This window comes from Panthera tigris, chromosome D2 (assembly GCF_018350195.1).
Source record: "Panthera tigris isolate Pti1 chromosome D2, P.tigris_Pti1_mat1.1, whole genome shotgun sequence".
Taxonomy (NCBI): domain Eukaryota; kingdom Metazoa; phylum Chordata; class Mammalia; order Carnivora; family Felidae; genus Panthera; species Panthera tigris.
In genome coordinates this window covers 22,513,050-22,519,573 of record NC_056670.1, presented here as the reverse complement: position 1 = coordinate 22,519,573, position 6,524 = coordinate 22,513,050, and the positions used below count along the sequence as shown (strand labels likewise).

Genomic DNA, 6,524 nt, shown 5'->3' with positions numbered 1-6,524 from the left:
TTTAAATCTTAGCATTTGATTTGGCCCCATGATTTTCAGAGGACTTGGTTTGGTTTTATGTGCTACTAAAGTGCTTTTACGTATTTAATGGTTTACTCCAATTGGGTAAAAGTTTTGTTAGGTTTTCTCTAAAGTTTCCCACAGGAAAGCCTTGGTTTTTTATTTGTGACTGGAATATTTTGTGGCTTTAGAAATTATCAGGAAAAATTTTTTTTTAATTCTACTTTTGAAGTTTTCCAGTTGCACACAAGTGTATTTTCACATATCTTACATTACATACCTCGTTGTGAAGTGATGTTGTCTGAAAGTATGAATAAACAATGTCAGAGTGGAACTTGCAGGAATAGTGACTTCATGCTGAGATTCCCATTACATGTTAAGCTTCTTGATTGTAGAACTCCATCTCAAACACTTTTTAAACGACCTACACCAAACAGAGAAATAGAGTACACATGGATGGAGAGAAGGAGGGAAGAAGGGAAGGAAGGAAGGAAGGAAGGAAGGAAGGAAGGAAGGAAGGAAGGAAGGAATCCATCAATTCCAAAGTGTTGGGATACATTTACCTATATTCTCCCTGCTGGAATCAGAATTAAAGGGAGGCCAAGAGCTGCTCAGAGCACTAGCCCCATCTAAGAATAGAGGAAGACTTCTAAGTATGGAATCCCAATGAAATCTCATACCCGGCACCAAACTTTGCCAAGGTGGGTACTCAGTAGACCTTGGATAAATTGAATTGTTACACCCTTTTGATCAAAGTTTGCCTCAAGGGCACTACAAAAGGAGTGCCAATGGTGATTATTTCCAGTATTATGTTATGAAAATTTCCAACATATAGAAAAATTTTTATAATTTTTCATGGAACACCCCTGTACCTATAACCTAGATTCTACCATTAATTAACATTTACTCTACTTATCACAACTCTATCTATCCATCCCTATATTCATCCAACACTCATATTATTTTTTTGTCTGGGTATGGTATACTTATCGATGGTACATGACAAGGTAGGGCTCCCCAAGCCCCTCCCCTTCTTCAGGGGGTCTGTGATGGAAACTGTGTAGAGGTTGGGGGATTCTCAGTATGTTGAGGGGGTGAGTTGGGGCAAGGATTCTCCAGCAGCTGAGGCACTGTCTCTTCCTCTTTCGCTCCCTCGGGCTGGTGGTCCAAGGGATCTTACTCCTTGGAGACCATGTGGACCATAAGGTCCACCACCCAGTTGCTGTAGCCAAATTCATTTTCATAATAGGAAATTTGCTTGACAAAGTGGTTATTGAGAGCAAAGCCTGCTCCAGCATCAAAAGTGTAAGAGTGGGTATCACTGTTAAAGTCACAGGAGACAAAGTGGTCCTCAGTGTTGCCCAGGGTGCACTTGAGGGGGCCCTCTAATGCCTGTTTCACCACCTTCTTGATGTCATTGTACTTGTCAGCTTTCTTTAGGCTGCAGATAATACCTACAATTGACACATTGGGGATCGGGACACAGAAGGCCATGCCAGTGGGCTTCCTATTTAGCTCAGGGATGACCTTGCCTACAGCCTTAGCAGCACCAGAAGAAGTAGGGATAATGCTCTGGGTAGCCCCTTGGCCATGGTGACACAGCTTCCCAGAGAGGTCGTCCATGGTCTCCTGGGTGGCAGTGATGGCATAGACCATGGTCATGGGTCCCTCCACGATGCCAAAGTTGTCATGGATGACCTTGGCCAGAGGGGCCAAGCAGTTGGTGTTGCAAGAGGTATTGCCAACAATCTTGAGAGGGTTGTAATACTTCTCATAGTTCATGCCCATCGCAAACATGGGGGTACCAGAAGAATGAGTGGAGATGATAACTCTTCAAGTGAGCCCCAGCCTCCTCCATGGTGGTGAAGACCCGAGTGGACTCCACAACATACTCAGCACCAGCATCAACCATTTGATATTGGTGGGATCTTTCTTCTGGAAGATGGAGATGGGCTTTCCATTGATGACAAGTTTCCCCTTCTCAACCTTGACTGTACCATTTAATTTGCTGTGGGTAGGATCACACTGGAACATGTAGACCATGTAGGTGAGGTCAATGAAAGGGTCATTGATGGCAACAACATCCACTTTGCCAGAGTTAAAAGCATCCCTGGTAATTAGGTGCCCAATACAGCCAAATCTGTTTACTCTAACTTTCACCATCGTGTCTTGGGGACACAACTGGCACTACACCAGAAGATGTGATTGTTGAACAGGGAGAAGCAGAGAGATAACTCATATTATTTTTATGCATTTCAAATTAAATTGCAGGCATTGGTATCTTTCTCCATAAATACTTCAGTATACATATCATTAGAATTCAATATTTGTTTCCAGTCTTTTCCTTTGAAATAAAATGATCATTCACTAAAGTTTGACAATTGCAAACACTTGTGTAACACAAATCCTAATCAGGATTGCCATCACTCCCAGAAAATTTAGCAGTAGAGATTTGAGAGCCTTTGAAAAAATATCTTTACCTCTTTATTCAGAAAAAGAGTGAGAATAACTTAAAGAGTTTAAAATTTTATAGGAACTGTCCACCATCACAAACTGCCTCAGATCTCACACTATTAAAGAGTTGCTTTCTTCTATTTGTTTTAGCAAAATCCAAACTCCAAATGCATAGTTGATGGCAAGGGAGAGATTTATGTGTATGTACAACATTAGCTGAAGGTCCAGTGAGTTGGCAAACAGGCAGGAGAGAATAAAGCAAAATTAGAATCATATTTTCTTGTGTGGATTAAAAAAATAATGTATACAAATAATTTTTGTCAGAATAACAGGTATGCTTTGGGTCTTAATACATGTAAGTATGTTTTCTTTGTACCGGATTTTCTGGGGATATCATCTTTATGCAGAAAAACACAACAACCAAGGAGCCCTCTGAGAAGCTGTACGTGTTGCCAAGTTGAATCCAGTGCCAAGCTAAATCCCTACCACATGGTACATATAAGTTGAATCTCTTCCAAATGCAGGGCTCCTTCTTAAGTAGCTGTGTTGACTAATTACTTTCATCAGGATAATTGCACCTAAGAAAAGGGTACAATTATTTCTACCTAGTAGAATGTTGACATCGTTTAATGAAGAATTAATGCATGTGGTGACAAACTATGTATTTAGAGAGGAAATAAAGCACTTACCAACAATCTGTTTCCAAGAAAGAATTTGTAAGCATGTCTGGTATGCTTTTTTTTTTTTAACGTTTATTTATTTTTGAGACAGAGAGAGACAGAGCATGAACAGGGGAGGGTCAGAGAGAGAGGGAGACACAGAATCTGAAACAGGCTCCAGGCTCTGAGCTGTCAGCACAGAGTCCGACGCAGGGCTCGAACTCACGGACCGTGAGATCATGACCTGAGCTGAAGTCGGACGCTTAACCGACAAGCCACCCAGGCGCCCCGTCTGGTATGCTTTTAAGTACTCAGAATGAAACTAATAGGCATTTCTACAGCACACAAGGCTCAGCCTCTACCTAAGTCCATGCATGCCAATGAATTGACATCCTCCAGGCACTAGTGGGTTCTATGTCATGGTTGAGAGTCAGTGTAGCATGAATATTAGGTTCAGGTAGTGCCCACTCACACCACCACATTTCAAAGTGACCTTTCTAGTCACTGTTACACATAAATAGTAAACCCACAGCATCCTTCTTTGTGGGAGTGGCAAATTTTCTAAAATCGCAATGCAAGGGATTATAGTTAAAACCTCCGTTGTATTGACTGGGACTAGAATAGTCACGATGAATAAGAGCCCTAAAATTCATTCCTTCATATACTTGTTGAACACATACTGATCAGTCAACTATTATATGGAAGGTGCTATGCCAATTACTACATAACAACCCAAATGGAATATAAATTCAAGAGGCTTATAACTCCAAAAGGAGTTATAGCTCCAAAAGGACCATTCAATCATTTATTCAACATATCTCTACCAGAACTGTAGTGAACTCTGTGGTCCTCTGCCCAAATAGTCCTCAGTCCCAAATAGACTGAGGCACCCATTTCTCCAGCTGCCAAGAGTACAGACTGCTGATAATTCACAACTGAATTCCTCCCCAGGAATTGCTCTAGGTGAAAAGAATACACATCCTTCTTCCTGGAGGCATCTGAATCCAGTGACTGATGGTGCTGGAGTACAAAGTCTCTTGACTCAACTAGGACAACTGTGAAGAACATGACAGCTCCAGATCTCAGCTGAGGCCTCTCCTGCAACTACATCAGAATTCAACTTCTTCCTTTGCGCGGTCCTGTGACTCTCACTCATCACAGGTGTTGGTACTAAAAGCACTCCTCAATTAACCTTCTGCATGGAAACCTCATAGCCTTAGTCACCTGAGGAAGCCAACCTGGGACAGTTCCTGCCAAAAATGATTCTAGGAAGGCAACCACAAGATGGAATTTATGAGCTGGATCACCTAGTTCCAAAATGAGAATTCTATCACTAGTGTGCAGTTATGGTGCAACTATTTTAAAAATCCACTAATGGAGAACTGAGGTAAAAATGAAAGTCCAAGGGTAAAATACTACCAACATGAGATGGTATGAGACCTTAGGGGCCTCCTCAATAATACAAAAAAGATTCTCATCTCCTGCAAACAGAGGACAGAAAATCTGTAGATTGGACCCAGGCAGAGAAACAGAGAAGGTTGAATTCTCTACACCAGCAGGTCTTTTATAGTATAGGCAGGATTCTGATTAGGAAGGAGTGGAACATGGAGACTTGAAATGCAAACATGTTGGTTGATGCACTAGAAAATCTTGAATCTTTGTATATATTCAGACTCCCCTGAATCCTCTATCTATTCAGAAGTGGTCCACTCCTCTCTTTAAAGGCTTGCACTCCCCACTCCACTTTTGCTTGAAGATGGTACAGAAGTTTTTGCCTTGCAAAATAACACACATCCCTTTGTGATCTGCCCTAGGTCAGATCTCCTGGCCACCAGGTCATGGAGAAAGTTTTAACAACCCATCTGGGGTAGTTCTGAGCCTGCTAAAATATGTTAAAAACTATATATCAAATAAGCTGCACTACCTAGCCAACATTTCCCAGCAGGAGCCAGGAGAGTTTCCATGAGATTACATCCTGAGTATGCTGTATCAAGGAGAACAGAATGTGAAGTTGGAAATTAATGAGTTCATCAATATGTGAGCATTCTACTGTGATCCAAGGTTTACATCCCATCAAGAATCCCAGGAGACAGTGCTAATATGCTGTTAGGATGGTTCTTGGAAGCTTGGACAAAGCAATAGCCTACACCTAATGAAGTAGAAATGGGACAGATGGTTAAGACAGTAATCAAAAGATTCAGAGAAGTGAGGCTATTAGATTATATATAATACATAAGGCCAGAAAACCCACCCATCCACAATGTTCTAAGAAAGGGCTTACATGACAGTCCATTGACCAGAGTGTTAAGTAATGTGCCAGTAAGAGGGACACTAACATCATTAAGAAGCTCAATGGCAGTTGTCTTTGGTCATCCAGGGCAATAAGAGATCCTGCTAAAGAACTAGGCTCCCTGATAACCATGGACATGACAGGATCCCCAAATAAAAGAATCCAGATAACTGAAACCACTGAAAAGAATCTACTTCACTGAAAAAGAGAGGTAAGCACAATTATAGTAAATAGTAATGGGTAATGAAGTATGACTTGTAAAGAACCATGGAGGTGGTTAAGAGAACATGGCATTCCAAATGTCATGATAAATGGGCAGCCTATGAAAGTATTTCTCAAGTTATACAATTAAATGAAATTAAAGATGAATGATCAAGAGACTGGGGGTGGATACCTCAATAAAAATTCCAATATTCAGATCTTGTCCAATATTGAGACATGAGCCATCCTCAGACCTGGAATACACTGACTGATGGAAACATCATCCTAGGAAAAATAATTCAATGACACCATGAAAAGTTACTTGCTAATGATTCTTCCATAAGGGACCTCTGTCCATTTACCCAAATAACTTTACACTTGAGAAAAAGAAATATCTGAATATTTGAATGAGAACTATAGGGCACAGAGTCCTAATTAACATTTATATCAAAACATCAGCATAGGCCTCTATTATAGTAGGGCTATATGGGTACATACAATAAATGGAGCTCTGGTCCACACCCTGCTTACTGTGGGTCCACTGGGGTCCATGGACCTACTCCATCATCATTTCCCCAGTCTTTGAATGTATAATTGGAATAAATATACTTGGTAGTTGTTAGAACTCATACAAAGCTTCTTTAGTTTGTAGGTTAAGAGCTATTACAGTGGGAAAAGCCAAATGGAAAACTAAGAAACTGCCTTCTCATTACCCTCCCCAAATAAGACTGTATTCTAGGACATCCTCTCCAAAGTAAATGACAAATTATAGCATCTCATAACCCCTAGCACTGTGAAGAAAGCACAATGTTTGGTAGGCCTAAAAGGGCTCTGGGTGCAGCATATTCCACATGTGTAAACACTGCTTCCACCCACTTACTGAGAGACATGGAAGACTTACAGGTTTGAATGGATCCCAG

At 41.0% G+C, this 6,524-nt stretch overlaps 1 pseudogene; it reads right to left on the bottom strand.

Moving 5' to 3' along the window:
* Positions 1-1,176: 1,176 nt before the first annotated feature.
* Positions 1,177-2,166, bottom strand: LOC102969425 (annotated as a pseudogene).
* Between the last annotated feature and the right edge of the window lie 4,358 nt (positions 2,167-6,524).